Source organism: Cyprinus carpio, chromosome A1 (genome assembly GCF_018340385.1).
Source record: "Cyprinus carpio isolate SPL01 chromosome A1, ASM1834038v1, whole genome shotgun sequence".
NCBI classification, from domain to species: Eukaryota; Metazoa; Chordata; class Actinopteri; order Cypriniformes; family Cyprinidae; genus Cyprinus; species Cyprinus carpio.
Genome location: NC_056572.1, coordinates 3,310,709 through 3,336,989, shown reverse-complemented (window position 1 = coordinate 3,336,989; position 26,281 = coordinate 3,310,709). Strand labels below are relative to the sequence as shown.

General features: G+C 40.8%; 1 long non-coding RNA gene and 1 pseudogene across 2 annotated transcripts; one reads left to right on the top strand and one right to left on the bottom strand.

The window, feature by feature from the left end:
- The window catches only part of LOC109071461, a 129,557-nt pseudogene extending 126,935 nt beyond the window's left edge, over positions 1-2,622 (bottom strand).
- An 18,332-nt stretch (positions 2,623-20,954) lies between these two features.
- On the top strand, positions 20,955-26,002 carry LOC122146715. 2 transcript variants are annotated; one of them, XR_006161234.1, is made up of 3 exons: positions 20,955-21,280; positions 22,304-22,453; positions 25,623-26,002. It is a non-coding gene; the product is annotated as an uncharacterized LOC122146715 (long non-coding RNA). The 2 variants fall into 2 exon arrangements; XR_006161236.1 differs by lacking the exon at positions 25,623-26,002 and adding an exon at positions 23,589-23,889.
- The last annotated feature ends 279 nt before the right edge of the window (positions 26,003-26,281 follow it).

The following is a 26,281-nucleotide window of genomic DNA, read 5'->3' as shown; positions in this document are numbered from 1 at the left end:
TTTAATTTCACTCTGATTTGTATTCTGTCTGAGCGCCTACACTTAACTGGCTCACAGTGACACCCTGAACTTTGTGAAGGCATGTGTATGAATGTGAAAAAGCAAGAAAAAACAAGCAAATTTTGGCTCATGGCTCAGCAGTTGAGGACTTCTGCTAGATCTTCTACAGCAGTAAAAGAGGTGCTTCCTGTAGTATAACATCCCTTTTTCCAAATCGTTAGTACAAGAACTGCCCCGAGAACATTTTGTAACTTGAGAAACCACACGTTGATCTTTGTGACATGACCTTTCTTAAATTTCTAAAAGTTCAAAATAAAAAAGAATCCCAGAAAAACACTAGGAAAATCAGTGTCCTGTCATCTCAGTACATGGGCGTAGCTCCTGATCTCGAGTGCAGTCACACCCCTGGTTAGACACACAACTTCACTCTCACCTTTTCTCTCTGCATCGGATCTCTGAAAGGGTTAGTGCACCTAAAAAATCCTCCATCAGTTATTCAGCCCATAAGACTTTGGTTCTTCGTTTAATGACATTCGAGAAATTTCTGTCCCTCCAATCAAAGTCCACGGAACCAGTGTGTTGTGCCTGATTGTAAACATAATGAATCAAGCAGTTTAATCCAAATATGGTGAACAGGTTTAATTTATTCACACTGAACATGTATGAACACACAGAGATAGAGGTTTGTTTAGCGCATCAAGCACAAATGGCTGAGGTTCTGTTTACTGTACTTTATGAGCTCTGTGTGCGTCGATCAGTGTTTATATAGGAATAAAAGCCTAAATCAAATCTGTTCATCATTTAAAGCAATCGTATCTCTTCAGAAGACCGGGGCTAACCTGCCTGATTCGTACGGATTTCTTTTATGATATCTTTTTGTTCTTTTTCATAAGCAAACATTTTGTTGTGGACTTTGAATTCGACAGAATTGGCATTTTGTCACACGTACATTTATTTAATACCGTATGCGGCTCGCTAGAGGATGATGGGACGTCGACTCCATTATGAAGCCACACTGGGAGATAATGAAGTGTGTTCGGTCAGGAGCGCTCCGTGAACTCAGCGCTTCAATTACAGTTTCAGAAAATGATTTGCAACGTTTAATCTCCTGTTCAACCACCTTTAGAGGTGTGCTTGCGTTTGCATCTCCCCTGGTTTCGCACCAAATCATTTGGAGCTCAAACAGCGAATTAAACAATGCAGATGTTGGACTGGAACAATATGCTCACGGTGTGCTCCTGCCGAGGAGGCCACGAAGACCCTGTCCACGGTCAAATGGAGCCCCCACTGACCCTCAAATTACATTTCTCCATCGTTATTACCACTATAAATATCACCGCGCACACTTTTATGGCTCTTGTTATCGTCTGCATTATTCAGCGTTCAGGACTTTTGAATGATCTTATTGTGTAAGTGCGCATGAATGCACGGTTACAGCCCTCGTATTTATTTACATGTGTATGGCTCGTTCGAGTGCTTGTTTTATTTCGCTTTTTTAATGAGCAACAAAGTGCTGGCAGTGGAGTAAATGTGACTCAAGCCAATAAAGCTGATTGAATAAAAGCAGATGTCTGTCTGCAATTAAAGCTCTTTTCATAAAATCTGCAGAGACGGCCAATCAGCTCCATTCCAAACGGCCCTTTGATATCACCTGTGCTGGAATAAACGACAGCCGTATCTGGGGCCCAGGACGGAGGACATGAAAGGCATGTGTGTCAAAACCTCCTGTCCTGGCCTCCACCCTCTCTATATCCTCCCTCACAAGGTGTCTGAGCTTGTAAGACCGTGTGACTAAAGTTAGGAGGGAACTGAAGAGGGTGAGTCACTCCCGAACCAATCAAAGACATCGTGTCCTACCCAGCAAACAGCATCAAAAGAGCACAGAGAGACAGAGAGGTGTTCCGCGAAAGCGAGCAAAATGGCATGCGGAAAAAATGGCTGCAAATTATGCATATTTTACTCTGACATTCAATGCTTCCAGATGATGTGCATCAGAGCTGTCCGGTGGAGCTAGTGAGGGGCTGTGGGCACATGAGGCTCTAATGACGGGCTTGCATGGTTAACGCATCCTTTTAGCGCATTGCGACTCAAGTGGGTGGAAGTGAGTTAAGAGCAGGAGCAGGAGCGTAAAGGTAATTGAGTTGCAATCCTAACATACGCGTTTGAGTGACAGCTAGTGCCACGCTAATGCTACAGTGACGCCAAACTCTGGCCTTTCAGAGCATCAGAAAGGCCCCACTGAACACGTTAGGAGGAAATGAGTGCCTCTCCTCTCACGTCTGTCAGCCGGGACAACACAAGAGGACGTTGTAGAAGACACAGTTGGTGGAAGATATGGATAAGGGCCGATTTGTGACACTCGTGTCACCTTCAGTGTAGAACGCTCTGTACTTCCAGCAATCAGGACGAGTGACGCGTGAGAAGATGGACAGAGACAGGGAGACGGATCAAACATATCGAAGCCGTTCCTAGCTGTGCTGCCTGAAATTTAAGCCAAAATACACATAGACTCAGAAAAAAAAAAAACTCTTACAAAAATTTGTGAAAAAAAAACACTCTTTCTCAAAAAGAAAAAAAACACTCACCAAAAACACACGGCTGAGATGCTACTGGTGACCACATATCAAGCTATCAAAGGAAGGATCGGATGATTTTCAAGCTGCACATTTACAAATCAGTATGAGCCAATTACATATAAATGTGTCCAAGATCTAGAAAAAAAAATATCCATAATAGTAATCTTAATTTATTCATCTTAATCATTATTTTAAAATAAATAAATAATAATTATCAAGCTAAAAAAGTAATGCCAAGCCTTTGACCCATATACAGTTAATGAGCTTAAATGTAGTATATATTCAAAAATGAGCTGAGGTGAGTGAGATTCGGTTGTGGTAACCCAGGAAGGATCATTAACTCTACAACTGCTGAGAAATGGATGGACATTCCTCCCAGGTTGTTGGGTAATTCTGAAGAACTGCAAAACAAATAATGTGACAGTGATGGTATTCGGGTGTTCAGTATACGCGAGTGTGTGTGTGTGTGTGTTTGAACGAGTGCAAAGCTCTTTCTCCGGTGGCGTCTTTAAGAGGGGGCTGGTGCATTCCTGCTTTCTGGACTCGCTCAGGGTCACTAATCCCCTGCAGCTGTGTGTCTCTGAGCAGCACAGCCCTGTGGAATAGATTTCTCACTGCCTACAAACTAGTGATACATGTAAACCAGTCCCTGCTTCCTCTAATGCCCCCTCCTTCCACTCTATCCATGAAGACTGAAGAGCTGTAAGAGTTTCATCTCTCCTATTACCAGACTATGCACTCTTTCCTACTGGAAAAAAAGAAGAAAAAAAAAAAAAAAAACGGCTTAAGCTTGTTTGATGGCCTTGACTAGTCTAGTGTTTAACTAGTTTAGCTGGGTTATTACATTATTTAGATGCTCACAACTGATCAACAATTTTTTTAATATAGTTTTATAGAAAAATATGAATGTTGCTACGTGGCAGTGTTGAACTACAATGTAGTTGTACTTGTAAATTTCTAATTGGGATTTTTCAATTAACTTTTTATTTTTGTATTTTTACATAAGGATAGTGACATCAGTCATATTATTATATTTATTTGTAAGTGTTCACCATGATATAATTGCATTTATGAAAAAAAAAAAAATAGCACAAGTGTGAATTGTATTTCGTTTTCTTTTCAAGACAGAGGAATGTTTTCTAGGAAGGGTAATAAGTGCCCAGTTAAGCTGTTCCAAATGACATTAGTGAAAAGTTCAGTTCAGTGTTTAATTTTTTTTATTTTAGGAATACTATTGAAGAACCACTGATAATGATTTACTCAATTTGAGATTCTATTATCAACCCCCAAGTGTATAAATGCATCAGTTATTTCTAAGAAATTTTATTTGGGCCATTTCATAGTGGTACAAAGTTTCCATCTGTTTTCCATCTGATTTTGAAGGTTTATTTATTTATTTATTTATTTATTACCATTAGAACATTATAAATAAACCATTAAATAAACATTTAATTTTAAGTACAACATCACACAGTGTTGTAAATGAGTAATTATTTTATTTACAACTACAAGCTTTGTCCGACAATGACCCCCCCCCCCCCCCATTCAGAGAACAAGAGAGAAAAGACGGTGGACAGAAGTGGACTGCTCAGCTGGCACACTAGACCCCCAACCCCCCAGCACGCATTCCTGCTCAAAGACATCAGATCGGGAAGATGAGGCAATAATTCAAATGGTGACAATGTCAGGTTAGGGGGCTCTTCTCAGGAATGTTCTCCTGTACAGACAAGATGTGGTTAATAATGTCAGACAAGAGAGAGAGCACATTAATAAAGTGACCCGTGGTAGGAGCCCTCTGTGTTCCCTGCACCGGGCTCAGAGGTGTATCGCAGCAGCTGGTATGTGGAAGGGCAGTGAGGACACTATCCAAAACAAACCTCACACAGAGAGCCCTTCAACCGAGGGAACACTACACAATCCCAAAAATACTCCTTTTGTCTTTGGCACATATCAGCTCCAAAGAATACTGTTTGCCGTGCAGGGAAATTCTCTGAGTTTTGGCTCAAACACATGATCACCTTGGCTCAGGGCATCAGAAGGTTTTTTTTTTTTTTTTTTTTTTTTTTTTAGCACTTTAAAAATTTTCTACGAACACCAGTTTTAAGGAACAAATATAAACCTCCTGTAGTAGGCCCATCTCTCATTCTCTCTGTTAATTTGTTAAACTTCCACATGAGAAAATCACATCAGACTTCTAAGGAATGCAAATGGAGGCATTTCCTGATCTCTTCATCATGTCCTCTCCCTTTCTAACGACTCCGGCCTTTGAAAAGGCCCCAAAGACGCTGCCTCATCCGTCGTCCAGGGGACTTCCCCTGCTAGACCTGCCAAGAGTTTCCAAAGTCGCGCCTCCACAGCGAGTCAGAGATATCCATCTGTGTAGACAGGTATGTCGCCCCCACACACATTTGGATGAGATGATGCACGAATGAGATGACTCACAGTGACTCGCTCTCATTCTTCTTCCTTTTTTCCTTCCATTCTCGCTCTCATTAGGAACCATGAGTGCTGCTGCTGATTGGTAAACATGTTGCAGTTCTGTCACCTAACTAACTCCCCAGAGGAAACGAAGAGCTCTCGGTGCCGGAACTGCTGGGAATAGTGCTGTACCATTAGCGCCTTTTAATTGACAGTACTGTATGTTGAGTTTTTACTGCAGGCATTGACCGATTTCTTAGATCACACAAACATCCTACTTGAGGAAGAAAAGTGCTTTCACTTTTCTTCCAAATGCTTCCCTCTCACCATTGGCCTTTGAAAGTCTCTTAAGACAGAAAACTATCCCATCGTCCCTGCCGAGTTGTGTCTCAGAGGAGGTCGGGAGGGAGAACAACACATGCTGAGACTCTGAGTAGTAAACCTTGTCACACCTGATTGTAAGGAGCCCTGTGTTTCTCTTTCACTATGAGTGTCAGTTTAAAGAGAGCTCTCACAGTCAGCACTATGACAATGCAGAAATAAAAAATTCCCACAAAAGAGAGGCCGAGGGTTTTCGATGTCATTCGTTATGAGAAAAAGAACATAACGGTTTTTGATGCTTGGCCCCTTTGCGTGTATAATGGGATTCAGGTGGTCTTGAAACACTTCCAAAGAAAGAAAAGAGTGCTCTCGGCGAGAGGGAACAGTATCTCATTTTGTCCAGCACTTGAAGACTCCCAAGAGTCCCTCTTGAATAAATATCACACACTGTACATCACACATGCCTCCCAACACACACATTCCCACCACTCGTCTCTCATTTGTGTCGCAACACAACATGCTCAGCAGACAAAGGCTATCCGGCCCCTAACTAAGTTTAAACACTAACTGTCCACAGTGTAACATTTTTGGCTTTTTCCTTACCATTCGAGGACCCATGTTTTCTCATCCCACCACAGACAATCATCTTTCTTTTTTTATTTGGCAGTGTGGCCTACAAAGTCTCTTCCAACTGGGGACAACCGCTGTTATTCCTCACTTCTGAACATATGGGCCAGGACTGAAGAGAAGGTGTGACTAAACAGGCTCATGTCCTCTCTTTGACCCCCCCCCCCCCATCGGCCAGGCTCTCACTACCACCGTACTCCCCCCCATCCTAGATGCATCAGACCTCTTATCAGCACTAATGTGTTCTACTTTTCCTAATCTACATAATTTATTAAGGTGGAAAAGAGAGACTGGGGAACAAAGCCATGTACAATATTATGTCTTGGCCTTATGGGTGTTGTGAATGATGAAACACCATTGCCCTGAATATATCACACACAGCTCTCCCCAACCACGAAAACTGTACTGGTACAGAAGGAAAACAGGGGGAGTGATGGATTGCTGGAAAAGTGGCGGAGGTGGGGGGTCACAGGCTTTGTGTAGCTTGCAGCTCAGCTATGCTAGAAGAAAGTATCATGGGACAGTGGGTAGCCAAAAAGAAGAGACTAGAGACGATCTCTGAAGAGGTCTGACTTGGGAAGAGAGGATGTCTCCCGCCGCCCCTCGCATGGGTACCCTTTCGTGTTTCCAAAATATGAATGCATAAAGTCCAGTTTCCTATCGTCTGTATGCTGAATTGTGTGGCCGGCAGAAAGAAAGAAAAATGCATCGAAAAAAACAAACCTGACAGTCGAGCCGTTCGCCTGTTGGCGCACAACTATGGCCCTTGATTGGGCCAATGGTAATTAAGACCATTAGAAACACTTCAGATGTCTAGTAACTTGCGCATGACAGTTGGAAAATATCCTTGATTTTCGCGTAGCCCTTGGAGTCACAAGATGAATATTAAGACTTCAAACTAAGCACAATACCATTTCTATCCAGGGCAGAGCCAAATACGTATTAATGGGCAGGTATTTTTTTGACAAAAAATACGGTCTTTTTCTTCTCTGAACAAACAGGAGAGAAAACATTTTCGTCAACACATTTTTGTGTGGGAGTTTTGTATGTGTCCGACAAATGGCCCCAAAGTAATATGTTCCTCTTTTACTGGTAAAAGCCATAGAAGATAAAATAGCTCGCACACTCTCGAGCTCAAAACAACACCACTGATATATCTGCAAATTACTCTGCTTGTTGTGGAAGCCAGCCAATCAAAGGTATGCACCTGAATGGACACATCTGCAGGAAACACATTTTCAGAAGGCGAGTGTTTTCGGAGGAGGAGAGTCGGGAGGGGGGCTTCACCCAAGAGCATGGTGGACGAGGTGGGAGCGAGCCCGCGCCCAGAGGCCCATATCCTACCAATGACCTGATTGACAGGCCGTCACAGTCACCACAAACACACAGGGGCCACAGGAATGTTCAGGGGGAGAGGCCAGGACCTGCAATATGCCAGTGCGGATGAAGACAAAAACCACCAAAAACCGAACGACGGAACATAGAGAGATAAAGAGAGCGAGAGAAACGAGGAAAGAATGCACAACTTTGGCAGCACTCCGTTATAGCTTCAAGGCTGGTGTCCGGGTGAGGGCGAATGCATCTTTACCAAGTACCCTCACACCCCTACCGCCATAAGAGCTCCAGTGTTTAGTTTTCGTTAACCCGTACCCACCAACCGCCACTACCCTGAGGGGCAAGAAGATTCGCGGATTGATAACTCCCAATCATTACAACATTTGGAACTGACATCTCATGGGAATCTTGTCTAGTTTTGGCACTGGAATAACCTGAATATGCGCTCCAGATGTGTTGCGCTGGTCACGAAAACGAGAGTAAAAAACTCTGATTGGACAACGAATGAACTGACTGGACCCTCGGTCCACCATGGGGAGTAGACCGGGAGGGCCGTACGCTGGAGAACAGACACGAGCGTTGTGAAAGAGGAAGAAGAAGAGAGAGAGTGCGATGGGCACGAGGGGGAGCGAGGGTGAGAGCGAAAGGCACCAGGCAACCATGAGGACCCGAGCAGACCTTAAAGGCGCGAAGGGCACGGAGCCAAATGGGCTTGATTTTGTTCCCGGCCCTGTCACTCCTTCTGTGTGGCCCCGAGGGGCTCCTGCAAAGCCTCAGCGAATTTCGTGCTGGCACAGCCCTGCGAGCTCCTGGGAGCAAACTGAAATATGAACTGCAGGAAGGCAGGCTGGGGAAAAAAGAGAGAAAAGAGGGGTCTGGGATGTGTTCGGGGCCGTCCAGATGGTGGTGGCAACTGTAAAAAAGCATCAGCCAAGTCGAAATAGCATGATTGTGTGCACTCGAATGCGTGCACACTAGCGGACATCTGTTCGACTCTTGGGGATGAGTTCTAACTCCTTGTCTGTTGGTTTAGTGGAAAAAGTGTTGGAACTTCTGCAAAAGCCTAGGGCAAATGATTGGTCCGTGCTACTTGCTATGTGATACTTCCCTGTAACGTTATTATAACCAGTGTTGGAGCATGCTGAAGTTGTTTCAAACGGAACCACACACACACAGAATAAGGGAGGGGAACTTTAAGCTCAAGCAGACTACTTGAGCTCAGGCTCTGCGGTAGATCTGCCTTATGTTAAAGCATACGACAGCTACTTAAAATGTGAAGAACCTAATCCCTGCCCAGTATGTAAACACAGATTTATTTGGCTGGTTTTACAAATTTTGTGTTGCACACCCCCTGTACATCAGGTTGTTGTGCCCCTGGTGAAAGGGACGAGATATCAGATATAGTTTCCAGATGTTACCATTGTACCCTCAGATGCCAAACTGGTTGTATATGTTTGACAACACACTCCAGATGCATCTTTACAATGATAATGGTCTTTGAGTAAAGCAAACCTGGAATGGAAAGCCCTGATTTTGGTATGAAACTAATATTTAAATTGATGAAGTGCAGATTATATGTAGTAGCTTTACGTGTAAGCATATGTATACTGTAAAAAGTGTTAACCTGCAATCGTTACCTTAAAGAGATATTTCTACCATATATAACCCATACAAATTAGTTTTGCTGGCACAAATAAATGTAAATAGTTATTTGTTCTTGTTGTTGTTGAATGAAACCAGTTAATTTAGATTGTGTGTGTGTGTGTGTGTGTGTGTGTGTGTGTGTGTGTACTCCTCAGTATTCCTGTGTGCTATTTTTTTCTTGCTTTTATAGAATATTGACCAGCTTTCATAAAGTGTCTGTATAAAGCACGTGTCACACAAGACAATTTTTCTGTAGATTTCAAGAGTCAGTGGCATTGACTCTCCCTGATTCTCCAGCGACTATATAAAAAATGCTTGAAATCGACAGAAAAATCATCTAGTATGACAGCTTCTTTATATAGACACTATAATCCACTTCAATTTTCAGAAGTACACTTGCGAACTACCCCAAGACCTTCCCATCGAGGGGATCCCGCTGGCATTTTAAAGTGTGTTCCACTTTGTTTTTATGGGCAGAACCTTGACCCCCTCGACTTCGGAGGACGGAGGTCTATCTATACACTTCAGGCAGTCCATATACCACAAGCAAACAGACCCTGACACCACATCAGAACACCACTTAAATGACTCCACCATACACAATCGTAGTGTAGAATATGAATTAGTTTGAGATATCACATAATATATTTTATAATATATTTTTTTTATCAAACGGCCCACGCATGCATACAGCCAAAACACAAATCAACAAACAAAGGGAAACAGAATGAAAAATAAAAACAAATCTGTATTTAAAGTGATCGCGACGTTTATTAGGATCATTAGGGCGGTTCCGTTTGTAAAACCCACGGAACATGTTCTGCAGTAGTGGGCATCTTTTTGCAGAACACGTAAGTGGTGACAGTCTGTACATTTGAGCTCTTGCAAAACGGCGGAAAGTTGTAGCCAGGGGAAAAAGGGCAATAGTAAAAGACAATTTAATTGGAGGCAGAGCCCAAGTCTTTCAAAAAGCAGGTGGGTGATTATACACCCGCAGCGATCTCAACTCCTTGCCGAGCTAATACGGCTCTACCCTGACTCAAAGTCAACTTACGACATGGTTGAGAATTTATCAGAGAAGTCCAGTGGTGTGTGCCAGATCTCATTGTCTGGCAAGTGACCAATAAAGAACTGACAAGATTCCTGTCATGCTGCTCATCCCAGTTTTCTACAAGGACAAACCACATGCACACGGCTGATTTTCTATATGAGAAAGATGTGGGAACACAAACACCGGTAGACAGAATAGAGTGTTTTGATGAATTTAAAATTTATTGTTCTCAGTGAAAAGCTGTGCATAAGTACGTATGCTTCCCACCAGTAAGCCCCAAAAGGTTCAAACACAACATTCAGATCAGTGGGTTTTGAGACAGAGACGCTATAATTCCCAGAACGTCACAATGTGCAAGCAAACAAAAGCAAAAGCAGTTGTGTGTCTCCGGAAATACTCCAGAATCACTTAAAAGGTGGAGGGGCTACCATCTTGCTGTCAGGCCAGGATTGGGTTCACCCCTCAATGCACCACATGGCACATCTCGCTAGGTTTTTAAATGAACTACAGTGACCAAACTGCTGAACACGCTGTCAAGCCATGGCACATGAGTGAAACATCCTGATTGTCAAGGTTGATCCACAGTAAACCAAGCACAAACCTGGTCCGCAAGAAACGTTTGACAGCATCACAGGCAAACTGACAAAAAGGCATAGCTTTTAAACAACAAAAAAATGCAACGTTAGCAGATATATAGAGAGAGAGAGGTTGTGAAAAAGATTGTGAAGATTGCCACCGGCATTCTTTTTGTGCAATGCTGTTTAAGCCCACTAAAAGATATGTTGTTATATGGCCAATAAAATGTAATTGGAGCTAATTTATACTGCTGATAGCCTACATTAAGCTTAGCTTATCCACTTAAGGATTAGGGGATAAGTAAGCCTTACACTGATTATAATGTGAGTGTTGTTCACGAAATCATAACTGTACAATTCCTCTGGCCTGCCCATGAGACAAAGAGTTCAACATTAAAGTCACCATGACTGCAAAGCTGCCAGAGGCGGCACAGGAAACTCGTAGGTGACAGCAAGATAAAAAGACTCATCCGATTGCAACATACTGGCAGATTCGCAGAGTCGGTCACAGGGAATCATAAATTTCATTTCCATTACGGTCTTTGCACAGCTAAATAAAATGAAACCCTCATTTAAAGCTGAACATTTCTGAACCGTTACTGTAGGTTTACAAAAGAAATTGATCTCTCAGATGTACACTTGGTTTGCAATCACGTCCCTCTAGACTGTAAGGAAGTCGTTTGTGTACTGTATCATGTTTTATTGGTTGGGTCTGCACTCTTCTTGTCAGTATGAATTTCACGAAGGAGGGAGATCATTAGCTGGAACACAGAGACACAAATGCTGCCTTGAATTCGGTGGAACCACTGAGTCTGAATTGTTGTTGGAATGCTGTCTTCTGTTTAGCCACTTTAAAAGGCTGAAGCCAGTCAACCTTCTGTGGAAGTAGCCGAATGTTGTTCAATGTATCAATAAGCTTTTCTAATGCTACGCAAAACATTTTCTAATGTTGGGTTCCAGATACAACATTTTCTATATAAAAAATTCCAACTATGACTCAGCCTTTTACATATGGTAAACTAGATTTGTACCGGATTCCAAAAAATTGCCATCAAAAACTGTCAGAGAGCTTGCGAATGTCGAAAAAATTCAATCCAAGACCATATCAAGACCTTAGTAATATTACTGGGCCCAATGAGCTTATGATGTCCCTGTTTTCGCTCGCCGTGGACATGATATTGCAAAAGACATAAAGAGTCAATTGATTATAGGATAAAATGGGAAAAAAATATGCACTACAGGTCGGACGAATCTGCTGAGTGTGTCTAATTCTGCTCAGTTGCTGGCGTTCATCAAAATACACATATGACAGAAAACACCGCACGAGGATGTGCTTTTCTGCTCAGCACTGGAGGGGACTTGTACAGGCAGTGACATTTTCAGCAAGCTGGACACCAAAATAAAAGAGATGGGACTTTTATGGGATGATTGCGTTGGTGTATGTCCTGACGGTGCAGGTGCAATCGTAGGTAAAAAACAAGGGATCAAGGCAAAAGGTTTTAGAACAGTGGCTCTCACCTAAAGTCCACACTGCATCATTCACCGCGAGTCTCTTGCTACACAGCAGAACACTTGATTCTGAACTCTATAGTGTCCTGAAATGTGCAATCAAAATTGTTAAATCACATAGTCCATTAAACAGCAGACTTACTAGCCAAGATGGGCTCAACAGCACGAAGCATTGCGCTGGTTTCACACCAAAAGTCCAATGGTTATCACGAGGGACACGACTTTATGAAGAAGTGCACTCATTGTTGAAAGACTCAAAATTGGAAATCGCCACCACCTGACAGATCCAGATTGGTTGTCAAAACTTGCTTATTGGGCAAGAGTATTCGAAAGGCTTAAACATGCTTAATCTGTTTCATTTACAAGGGCCAAACACAAATGTCCTGACAATGAATTACAAAGTTGAACATTTATGAAAAAACTGGAAAGATGAGCTGAGCGAGTTGAACAAGGTAATGTGGAGATGTTTCCTGAGCTTGAGGACAATCTGGAGGAGAGTGGACTGAGTCTCAGCAGCCTGAAAGAACACATCACCTTTTGGAACAATTCAATGAGTATTTCCCAAAAAGAGAGACACAACCAGAATTGTGGTGGACTGGACTACGGGAAACCATTTTCTCTGAAAGTAGGACTCGTCTCCCCACAAATCTGGAAGGTGCTTTGCTGGAGCTGTCCAGTGATCGAACATAAAAAAACTTTATTCTAGCAAATGAATACAGAGAGTTTTCCAGTGTGGCAACTGATGTACTGCTTCCTTTTGGATCTACATATCTGTGCGAGCAGAATTTTTCCACTGTTACATACATAGAAAATAAATACAGATCACGTCTGATTGTTGAAAAATGAAGTAGCTGTATCCACCATCAGGCACACGGCTGAAGCTTTTGGGCTCCCAAAAAGTACACCCAACCCCATCGAAAAGTAAGCAACAATGATCTATAGTAAAAATATAGTTAAAATATTGCAAACGGCTTAAATCAAGTGTTTTGATTATTGTTTGTGTATGCTGTGGTCTTGTCAATCTTACGTTAAGGGTCGCTGGCTTAAAAGTTAAAAAAAAAAAAAAACTTGAGAACCACTGCCATATGCAATACAATGGTTTACAAGAGGATACCTCTTGCTCTGGCAGTGTTGAATGAATGAATACACATGCAATGTCAGAAAACAACTTGTACAGAATCTCTTTGTAAAAGCCCTGCCTGAAAAACCTATCAATGTGCTGAGCCTCAGTGAATACTGGATTATTGTGCCATTTCAGTTTCTGAGGATTCAGGTAGACATCAAGTGCTGTTTGTTTTTAGTATCCCCATTATGTGTGCTGTAGAATTTGTATTTTTGTAGCAAGTCGTTTTCAGTTGCAACCCTGCTTAAGGGCACAAAGACCTGCTTGCTGAAGAGCAAGATGACCAGCACAGGTTTAAAGTTCTCTCAGAGCTCAATGGCCTCTGAGACTACAGTGTTGCATCCACAGTGATATGAAAGAGGACCAGAAAGATTCTAGCACTTTGTGAAGAACTTGGCCTAGTCAGGTTACCACAGGAGGAAAGAAAATGGACAATCTGAACAACTCAAAAGGCTAAAAACTGTTACATATGAATTGATATTCCTTGACAAAGGAAACATCTCTTGGGGCAGCTTTGTTTTTTGCCCATCATTGCGTCCCGCATTTGGGTTCAAAGTTTTCTGAGTATACTCTGCTGACAATGAACCCGGGTTTTGGGACATACAACACTACAACCTCCTTTTTCTTTATACTTCTGAATTCATTTATCTGTTTTTGTTATTTCCCACCTTTATCCTTCTGCTGTTTTATCGCCATTTTTTCTTTGCGTAGTAAAAAGCAAGCAGCGGCACAGATCTTGAGTATGACCATCAGTGGACTCACCAAACAGTGGAGAAAATTGCTGGTGTACGTGCACATGTCGATGTTTAGTTCAGGCACACAAATACACACAAGTGCAGAAAATTTGGGCTAAGTTGTACAAACATGAGTACAAAGTTCTGATCTGCCCATATGCTTTTTGTTGTTGTTTACCTACCTTCATCTTCTTTTGTGGTTATATTGGAATTTTGCGTTTTTTTGTGTAGTAACAAAATGTGAACATTGCATTATTGGGTGGCACTCTAAACATGCTACATTTGCTCTGAGCTAATGCACTCTACAGGCTAGCTGGACTGTGGCCGGAAAGAAGATGCGAGAAGCTTTGATGTGGGAGCCGGGGGAACTCCTGGACTGCCTTAGCTAAAGATTCACAAAGACATGCTGGATGAAAGCTACAAAGGCACTATGCTAACATACCAACATGCTCTTTAACATTTCTAATGTGGGCTTCCTGACCAGCAAGATCTGAGAAATGAGGATCTTGCAAATAGGCATAAATTGGTATGAAAGACCCGTCTATAAGTTGAATGATATTTGATGAAGGTCCTTTGGCCTAAAAAAGCAAGCATTTTTACAGCACTTTTTTTTTTCTTCGAGTCAAAAAAGCAGCTGAAATTTTCATAGGCTCATAAAAGAGGCCTGAAGCGCTGGAGTGAAACAGAGTGGCGTTTACATGTGAAAAAACATGAACGCAGGGCTTGCTCAGACGACACCGCTGAAAGGGGAAATCATACAGGGTGTCACCAGCCAAGCTACTGTACTAACCAAAACCCTTCCATTAGCCAGGTATAAGCAGAAAACTGAGACTACAGGCTCACTTCAGCAGTAAATAAACCTGAGGAGAGAGGAAAGTGACTCTGCCACTCAAGATACTTTGTGTTACATGGTAAAATTATTAGGTCTCTGGAAGCATCTAATTATGAGTATTTATGACAGGGTGCTCCAGTCTGTAATAACAGCTCGGCTTGCGAGTGGCACTCATTGCGTCTCACTTCCCCTCTCTGAGCTGTTATTCGAGTGAATTCAAAAGAACAGAGGAATAATCCAGGTATCACAGTAGATTATTAAGACACCCCTTAGATCATTTTGGTGTTTTATTACCTAAACATTTAATAATACACATCGGTGGACCCTTTACAATGAGCGCTCTTTAAACACACATAAAGGTTTCTACAGCATAGTTCAGTGTCCTAATCTCTAAGCTCAGAGCTACTGAATAGAATGGCTCCTTTCATAAGTTTCCTCAGACACCAGCCACACAGGACTGGCCACAGGCAATCCGACTTAACCAAGGACAAACATACAGGCAGGAGAGCATTTCTGCAGACCTCCTTCATCTCTGTTTGACATGTGCTGACTCTCTGCTCCATTAGGACATGAATAAAGCCTTCCATACAGAGACAGAGCTCCAGATTCGAGCTGTACTGTATGTCACAGGAAGGGTACACTGACTAATCCATACTCATCCCTGCTTCTGCCCTGAGACACAACATGCTTTATTAGTCTGCTGCCCCTAACCTGAGGCACAACCAAGAGAGATATTTGACCAAAACCACAAACCCAATAAGAGAATATCGATTAGCAGCCTTCACTTCACTATAGCGCACAGATATATATCTATAAAGAAATTAAAAAAGTGTCTCATAGCGGGAAACATTGGGAGGGAGGATCCTCACTAGAGCCAGAGCTGTTGCTTTCTTTCGGGTGCTGTTGGGTTACTGGCATCTAGCAAAGGAGAAAGAAAGAGAGGGCCAGGAGAAAAGTCCTAATAAAGAAAAACGGCTTTATTGCATTTCTCCCCAAGGCTTTCCAGGTAAGATATTAATCTTTACTGTAGTTTGGAAATTCAAGAAATTTATTGGAAACCAACAGTTGCTTAACAAATCATTAATGTTTTATGGATATACGTGATTGTTCTTAATCACTGGATGAATAGCTTGTGTAAGTGGCATAAGTTATAATGATGCAACCCATGTCATAAATCTACCACATCCTCCAGAATTGGCTCTGAGAAATAATAGCAATCACATGGGAGTCCATGAGCACTGACCGTACCTCGAAACATCTGCAAGAGGGCTTTCTTGTGCTAAAGAAAAGCATATTATTCTACTGGAGTAGCTTCGGTAGTCTTTTAACATTAATGCCAAACACAGCCTCATGGACTGGTCGACTGGACTGACCGATTTAAGAACGTTATATTGGCCCAAAAGTAATGTCATGTTAAAAGCTTTTAAAACGTTGTTTTTTATTTCACTTAGTACAAGGTCTATTCCAATGCAAATTCCAATGTAAGATAAGTCCACAGCGTTTGTGGCATAATGTTGACACACTACATAAATACATCAGTTGTTTTGCCCTTCCGAATTTTCCTTTAAATGTCATTAAATCTTGTGTTCTATGATAGGAGCTACAGTACAATCTACACTGTCCTATTAAAAAGAATAAAAAATCTTTCTTTGACTTATAGTGATGAAAATAGTTAAAAAATGTCTGAGCTCTTCGCAAAAAAATGCAGTTAAAGCTTTGAGGTGAGAAGACTAATACGTGCCCCAATTAGTCAGTGAGCACAGATCTGAGTGATGTTGAAGCAGTTCTAGTCAGCAGTAACCTTTTGGCAATGCTGAGGTACATTGCTGTTTGTTGCTACTTTTTTTAAAACCATAAAGAAAAAAGAGAAACACTTGTGTACATGACACCAGTTAAAACACTGGATTCCCCGCGCTAACTGTTTGTGTTAGCAGTAAAACTTCTCCAGCAGGACGCTGTCCTCCTCGCTGTGTCCTCCTCACCCCTGCTCTTCAGTGCTATCAACATGTGGCAACATGTCCTTGACACACTCAGCAAACTCTATCCACGGCGCGCTCATTTCCCCTCTCGCTCCCTCTCTCTCTCTTTTAATATGAGGTTGCCTGGTAAAGAAGCAGGAATCTAATAACGGTGACAGTGGGGCTGTTTTTGTTATTGTTCCCCTCAATCTCAGACAGAGAGGCCTAGCTGATGTTAATAAAACTGACAGAAAGAAACAACATGGAAGAAAAACATAATAATAAAATAATATGGATCGGATTTTAGGTACAAAGCAATTAAGTTTTTTTGAGAATCTTAAAAGTGCCTGTAGTTTTGTGTGAGGGGCAGGTTTAGGAGATAAAAAATACAGTTTGTACAGTAGAAAAACCATTACACCTCTGGAATGAACCCATCAAACATGGAAACACAACGTGCTCGTGTGTGTGTGTGTGTGTGTGTGTGTGCGCGTGTGTGTGTGTGTGTGTGAACATGTTCGCTCCCCCCATTCCACAGATGCTGAGAGGAATTTTGCACAGGGTTCTCTGATAAATGTTAAGGTCACAGAAAGAAAGAGAGCGAGACAGAGAGCGACTGATGAGACGGAGGGGACGCATGTCTCGTCTTGTGCATCGCTGCTGTGACTGCATTAGTGGAATGTTACAGTCACAATGAAAGAGCTCTCAGAGACACGGCTCAAAAGCTGCACTGTCCCTCGCTCCACACACACCTAAACACACACACACACACACTTTCAATACCATACTTATCAACACACCTTAAAAGTATATACAAACTCAAAGCTGTACTTTTATAGTAATTAGTTTGTAACATAAAAATAAAATGTTTCCTAACCCTTTTCTGTAAACAGAAAATAATAAAAAAAACACTAAGAAAAAAGTATTTTCATAATTTAAATTATAAATATAAAAATTTTAAGACCTTTAACTTTACTAACTCGCTCGATTTACTCCAAAGAGCCTTACTTATATAGAAAAAATAAACAATAAAAATTGAATAATAAAATGATTGTTTATTTAGCTTAGTTGAAGAGAGGTCCCATATTGGGTCTGAAAACATGCATTTATAACGTACACTGTATATCATACATCGCCTCTGAGCAGTTCTGGCGGATTTATTTAAGACCTAGCACTTATCTAGTCATATCTTATTTCTTTCAGCACTCCGGTCCGAGCTCAGTCAGAAGTGACACGTTTTAATCAAACCTTTCCTCGGACCTCACGAGGTCGCTAAACGGGTTTATCCCTGTTCTTTTTTATTAAGAGACAAATGCACTTCTGGAAATCCCATTGTTTCCTCTTTTTCCAGCACACTCTGTACAACACAATGTGAAACATCTTATTCTGTAGTACCTCCGTATACGTATAAAAAATAAATCACCCACAATAATCATACACCTCCCCACTGAGTACTTAGTTACTGCAAGGGCTTCTGGTTTGTGCGAGCTTGTAGATCCACAACATCCCCGGCCCAGCGCGCTTCACTCCACGAACAGAAGTGAATTATTGTCTTAGTTCTTTAAGAGAGCAGAGGTTACCCTTAAACTATCATTTCCTCAGGTCATCAATCCAGTTCTAGCAGCATTTCTGTTTTACCTCAACATTTACAGATATTCTGCAACAAAATACCCTTGGCAGTGAATCACAGCAATATGACTCTTGTTGTGGAAAAATTCTAATATGCTATTTTAATTTAAAAAGTATGTTTGTTGGACACTTTGCCGATGTTTCTTACTTTATTGTGTGCATACAGCAGAAAAAACACAAAACCTAAAAAATAGCATAATTTCTGAGATGTCTCTCTGGTACTTAATACATTTTTTTTGTTGCATTCAATTGATGTTCAGGAAAACACCTGTACTTTATTATTATTATTTTTTTTAAATATTTTGTTTCTGTTGACTATGCATAGTGACATTGCATTAGAAATACAGAGTACAATTCAAATAAACCATGAAGCCACATAAAATGAAATGCCATATAAAGCAGCTTTGAAATGATCTCTGCATCTGCATGTGCAATTGTAGTTGTTCTTTAATAGTTTTTCTATCAAACAAAATATGTTTTAAGGTATAAATGTATTTTAACATTATTTTACAGAGTTCAATCAGGCAGTAATAGCTCTTTAAGGTAGCAATTGCAAGTTACCACTGTTTACAGGGTACTTTATAAGAGTCCACAGCTGGACAAAGGAGAAATGAAAATGCCTCAAAAGCTGGCCTTTTCTAACAGTACAAATGTACTTAACATCACAAGCAATTTAATTAACATTCTGTGCTGGGTGCTCTCACTGTTTCTCAGGTGTTGTGACCCACCCTTTACATAACAGTCTGTCTGTTTATTAATGTTAATTATTATATTATTAAGTCCTAGATTTCTACCCAGAAACTGACAATTTTACATGCGTCACCAACACAACTCACTGAGAGGTTCAAGAGAGCTGTGTGTGTGTGTGTGGTGTGTGTGTGTGTGTGTGTGTGTGTGTGTATGAGAGTAGGCAGAGGGTCAGAGAACACAGGGCTAAGTGGACCTGCTCTTCATTAAGACAATGTCTCCGGGGGACGTCACTAGGGCTACCTGTCCGTGCGCTTATTGAACCGTCTAACCATCATCTACCCTCTTACTCTGCCAGGGCCCCTGGAGAATCACAACAACACACAGCTGACAAGTTCAGCCTTCGACTGCGCCGCAACATGAAAAGCAACTCTTCATTTCACCTCCTCCTTCCTTCTCTCTCGCACACCCCTCTCATTACTCCCATACTCCTGCCCTGAACCTACGCTCTTTTCTTTTCTTTTCTTTTTAAGAAAAGAAAGAGGAGATGAGACTGAGAAAGACAAAGAGAAAGAAAGAGAGGGGGATAGAGAGACTGAGAAAAGGGGACATAACTGCGTTTGACTCTTGACACGGACCAGATGAAATGTTAAGTGTCCAGACAAGTCAAGGGAGCCGTGCAGATAAAAGTCATCAAATGACACTCTTGGAATGCAAATTGTCATTCTTGACTGCAGCACTTCTGAACAACTGTGCCCCGTCACAGACAGCCGCTGAGATTAGGAAAAAAAAAAAAAACCTTATAAAAACCTCATAAAACATGAAGTAGAGGAACAGGGAGATTTTTTCCCCCCGATTGTATATATTCAGCGATATCTCCTCTTGTCTCTGCGTTCTCTGAAACTGAAATGCCTCCGTGTTCACCTGCCCTTATAAATCACTTTCTCTCTTTTCAGCAAAATGATAACAAGCAATAAACAATAACTCACACATACAAAAAAAGAAAAAAGAAAAAAAGCAGTTTAAAATATTGGAATTGTCACAAACAGGTTGCAGAGGAATCTGTAAATTATCTTTTAAATGGTTGCATTTACTGTACTACTCAGCAGAATAATGTACAAAAATACATTCAAAATAAATCATGATGACTGCTGCCATTTAAAAAATCATAAAAAAAAAAGTATTTTTTTTTTTAAAAAAAAAAAAAAAAAAAAAAAATGAGGGATGAATCATTTTGTCTTATAATTCATAAACATTTGGGTGAAGTTATTTGATTTTATTTGACTCATAAGTTGCTTATAATAAAGGATACTTAGGATATTCTTTCAACATAGGAATATTCATAAATTTATATTATTGCACGTTATATATGTCTGTTATAGTCGAGCTAAAAGAACAGATGATATGGATGGATTTTAAAATGTGTTAAGGGTCAACGATTTTCACGTGACCCTTAACATTTTGATTTATTCTATATTTATGATTTCATTTGCTTTTATACAAAAGTGACGTGCACTCCTACAGAGTGTTTTATTTAAGAGTAATAAAGCACGAGCGAGATGAGCGCAATCCCCAGGTAAAGCAGTTTCTCTTTAACTTTAGTTTGTGAATATGCTGAGGGCGGTAGATTTTCTAATTAAAATGCCCGACTAACACTTTGGATAAACTTCAGTAAACTGAGTCATTAGGAGAGAGAATAGCGCTTAACAGCTTTAAGTTCGTCTATTGCTCACTGATAGGTTTCTGTGGTTATTAAAGTTCGCGTGACGTTCTGATCGCAGCGCGCGCTATACATCGGATAATGTTTGTTCATGTCATTAATGAGGCTTATGGTAAAGAGTGCATGTGTCGATCGCTCAGACTCACCATTTCTTCATATTGTGTGAATGGCAGAATGAAGTTCAGTCGGATCTCGCCCTCATGTGGGGGGACGCGCTCCTCTTCCTCTGCTCTTCTTTACGCAAATCTCTCTAAACTCACTCAAAACTTTATGTTTGTCCCCTCACTTTCGAACCGAGAATGATATTAGGGAGAAGATCAACGGCAGTCATTTATCGTTAAGAAGAGACACACAACTGATTTTAAAAAGCAAAAAGAAAGCGCAGAGCAGCAGTTCTAGCTCTCGTCACTCGCGTGTAAAGCGAAAGAAGCCCGCTGCTGAAACAGAAGCTGTTTCGGTGGATCCAGAAGCCCAGCGCGGGTTCCGCTGCTCCAGATCCGCTCGTGTCGGACTCTCCGCCGGGACTGGAGCGGGACAGAAGTGGGTGGGTAGTTTGAAGCAGCGGGGGTAAATCTCTGGCTGTCCCTGGAAGAGAAAACTGACTGTCTTACTCACTCCCGGCTATTTCTTCTGCATAGTCAGCTCTCTCTGACTGCTGCATTACGTCCAAAGGAACATGGTAATATATTTTAGTCTAGTGTAGGCTACTTGGTAGTGCATTATCTTCTAGCAGAGATGATTTTAGTATATTATCATTTTGTAATTTGGGGTAATTGTCTTCTAGTTTCTAGTACATTTGGTAGTGTTTTATCTTCTAGTATGTTTAAATTGTCTTTAAGAGTAGAGTATTATAAGCTAATATAGTTACTGGAATATTAGCTCTATAATAAGGAGGGGAATTTTTTCTAGCATTGTTGGTGTAAACCCTGTAGACTGTAGCTTTAATAAATGGTATGAACAGAACTATGTTAACAAACGTCTAAAAATCCTGCAGACACAAAACAATCCACTTTTTTCCCTTTCTTTCCTTTTTTTTTACATTTCTACACAGACTCTGAATTAAAAAAAATACTGAAAACTGAATAATAATAATAATAATAATAATAATAATAATAATAATAATAATAATGGGGCTTTCATAGCAGTTTTCTTGAACAGTATAATCATGTCCTAAACTGACTTGAGCAATGACTTTATGACCAATGGACAGAGCTATAATTTGTAACGCTGTGTGAATCAATGATTTTGAATGTGTTAGAATCAGTATTTTGTCCTTGTTTTTAATATTTGCCTAACATTCATCAGGCCCTCTTTTAGATTTCACTTGAAGGAGAGTCCCCCTACAAAACACACACAAACACACACACACACACACACACACACACACACACACACACACACACACACACACACACACACACACATCCACAGATCACTAAAATACTTTGCTTTAGAGATATTTGAGGACACTGATTTCCTATATATCTCCCAAACTTGTGTCCCCAGACTGTCTGAACAGAGCGCTCATAAATGTTTAATTATGGACTTGTTTCTTTTTTCCTCACAGTGCGCACAGAGCTCGATTCTCAAGAGTGAAGGCTGAGGAAAGTCAAATGACAGACTTCTCCTTTGGACCAATAGAAGCCCCTAAATCCCAAGGCAGTCATTTTGATCAAGCCGAGTGCCTACAAGCCCCACTCACATGTTTGGTCAAGAGGTAAATAATAGATCAGGGATTAAACTTGTGTAGAATTTGTTCCAGGGTAACAAGCTGCACACTCCCAGGATATGCATATTCATCTGATGTGCAAGGCCATGGCAGAGTAAATACCATATGCCCGGTAGTTAGAGAGCATAAATCCCTAATTAAATGAGATATTACTGTACATCGCTCCCTGATATTAAACAACAGAAGAGAGAAAATAGACCTTTAAAGAATTATGAGTAATGGATATGTTAGCATGGTCACGTGGGTTCGGTAATTCAGCGTTTGATGTTTGATGCAACTTCTAGCTTGTAGATGTAGCGTTAAATTGCTGTGAAATCGATTTTCTTGCATAATCTTATGACACATTTTTGAATTCTTTTGATTATACTACATGAAATAAGCTCAATGCAGTCGATTAAACATCGTTGCCATCTTCTAAGCAACTGCGTACAAGAGTTATGAACTCAGCAGCTTGACTCTTTTATTTGCTCGAGAAAAACAATGACATTAAAGCAGCTTCCTTTCTGAAATCAGCTGCAAAAACACACTTGTGACCCCAGTGTAAGTATTGGTTGATGTCAGACCCCTTCCAGTTGTCTAATTACTCAAAGGGCAGCAGTTGATGATGAGGCTATTGAACCTTCTACCGGTTTTGGTCCGTTGGGACGGCCATCAGCTTTCATAGACTGTCTGTCTGTTCGATAAATGCCACAGTATTTCCTGTTTATGGGCACTGAGGAGAATGTCAAGCTAATGGAGTCACTCGACTTAAGAGAGGAGGCCAGGCATGCTTCGCTCTACCTTCGCCATCCACCCTCAATACGGAAGTCATTTTTACCATTGATCTCTTCTCTTGTGTAAACTTTCCACACCCTAGAAGGAACATCGATTCGTGGTGGAAGGAAACAAAAGTACGTATTTGTTAGCTATACGCTTGATGCTTATATGCTTATACTTTCAGATGATAATGGCCGTGGACACCTCTTTGCACACATGCATAAGCATAAACAAAAACAAAGGAGTGAAAAGGTTCTCTGTGTTTGCCAGGGGCTTACATTATTTGAGCTGCATGATCCTCTCAGGGGAAATCTGATACAGCCTGTAGGGGAATCACTTCCCTGCTTTTTTCCCACAATTCAAACAGAGGCACATGGGGCAAGCATTGCTCCCTCCACCCAGCTGGCTCCCCTTTCTCCTCACATCGCCCACAGGAAGAGAGCCCTCGTATCAATCCCCTCATTATCCAAACCCACTGCCTGCTGAAGACAGTTAGAAGGTCATCAGATGGAGCCAGAGACTCATGCACGGGGGACAAATGCTCAACAGTGGAGCCCGTCCTGGGATGCGGCGCTCCGGGTGTGTTTGCACGCAAGCGGATGGGCGCGTGATGACAGGTTTGCCGATGGGCGAGTGGAGAGATGCAGATCTGTAGGTTGCAAGCCATTGCACAGAATACATGACTGTGACTGTCACTGCTATGAAGGAGCTGCATTGTGCCTCGCAGAGAATTATATGTTTGTAAAGAGCTTAGAGCTCACTTTATATTGAGTGCACTGCCAAAAAAGTGCTAACCTAAAAAACAGTAAACATCTAATTCATCTGGCTTTATAAAAGTTTAACATTAATGAACGAACCTATATGCGTGAATTTGCACCAACTAATTTTTATGTTTGATCAGATAAAAATAGATTTTTTTAAGTTAACAATTGCAGTTGTCACTTTTTACAGTGCCTTCAACTAGTATATATTAACATTTAAAATTAATAAATAGATACAATGCTCTCTCTCTCTCTCTCTCTCTCTCTCTCTCTATGCAATACAGAGTAATATCACATGGGTAGGCCTACTCGTGATATTTAGTTTATAGAACAGTTCGACGGCACAAGTGTGTAAATAAATAAGAAACAACCACAGAGAGTCTTTAAAAACATTTTGTATGCAGAACTACTTCCTTCCGCCACGGATTCAAGAACGTTACTTTAGAACGAGTGATGAAGGAATGTTTAGTTGCTCCATTGAAATCTTATTGTATCACTGTATTATAAAACGGTTACTTCCAGTCCCCAATTCTGAGCTGTGTTTTATTCACGATAAAGCACGGCTACGACGCCTTCACCCAACGGTTCTGTGAATCACTGCGCAACACCCTTAGCAACATAAACAATCAATATATAATATGTGTTTCATTAGCTGTTTATTATGTAAGGAAGTATGAGTGACCCCTGCTGGTGTTTTGCTGCCTTTTTCACAATAAAGCACGGCCTCTCGTACCTTACTGCTTACTGATACAGCGTTCATTCTTCAGCTCAATCTCATATTCACAATAAAACATCAGTCTGAATGTCGGTGAGGAAAGCAACATCTTTCATCTGTTCAGGGTGATTTCTGATGACAGCGCTGCTAAGTGTGTTTGTTGGCTGTGTCTTACGAGCTGTAAAAAGAACTTGCTTGTTTACAACCCTGTTTTCAATCTCTTTCAATATAAAAGTATTTACTAACTAAAATCACTAAAGTCTTAACTAACTAAAATGACCATCACGAGCACACACACACACACACACACACACTGTTTCCTAAATACTATAATTAAATACTACTATTATTAATATAAAATATTGTTTTTGGATAGTAATAATAAACCACAATAGCCATTATAAAAGTTGCTAAGCAATTCAGTCAAAAGCACAACTGTATAACTGTATAAAGTGGGAATTTTTTTTGATTATTGTTATTATTGTCCTATTCCGGTTCTTGATCATAATTGCCTGTTTTGGTGCTAACACTTGGTTTATGCACATCCAAATTATTCTCGTACCTAATTACTCCAAACTTTTACAGAACATACTTACTGTAACTCGGTTACATTTCAGGATAAAACAATAGACGTGGGAAGTAGGATAGGATAAAATTCTGTTTCCCTTTTTAAAACCAATATCCTGGGGCACATAAACTGTCAGAATCAAGTTTAACGCATCTCCATTATCTCAACTGGATTTGCACACCCACATCTTCATCCGCTGGGAAATGATGTGTTGTGCTCCTCTTTAAAGTGTCTCTCATTTCCATTCCAAAGTGACACTGCCAGATTTGCAGCCAGCCATGTCTACAAAGCGAGCGACTTGTACGTTTTTAGAACGTTATAAAGTGCGACGCCTTTTTTCTTTCCTCTTTATCAAAGGTGAACGCTCAGCAGATGACAGTCCTCCTACCTCGGATTGCAGGCGGAGAAGCGGGGCTTTCCCAATCCTCTGTGGCGAAATACTTCCCGTGCTCTGCCTACTCAGCCCACCGAGGGATTGTTGATGCTTCCTGATTTCATGTGCTGCACGGTGTGAACACATCTCTGTTTCTCAGTGACATGGAGAAGGAGGAACAGATGAGTTAAATGGAATCATTTTATGTTACATCACATCAGAAATACTGGGCTAACAGCAAAGATAACAGACCATATCAGCACTATGAAATAGTGTTCTAGCATACAATACAATTCCTGCTATTAGGGCATTACAACAAGTAAAAATAAAAAATACTGAGATTTCATAACATTATAAAGTCTTCTGAGCTTCTTACTAAAAACACCCCAGTGAACAACAAAAGAAAGAAGGTCTAGAACTGAAATACTCAAATCCTGCAGGGATGGGGACACTTTTGCCATTGAGACGACTACAAAAAAAATTGTCCCAATTATCCTGAAATAATAAGCAATTTAATAATATATTGCTACCTATACAAAAATGTTAAAAGTCTATAATATGCCATTGAAAATGAAAATGTTATATTAACAACAGGATTTTAAAAATGTTTTATTTGCAGTGTCTGATCAAAATCAGACAAATT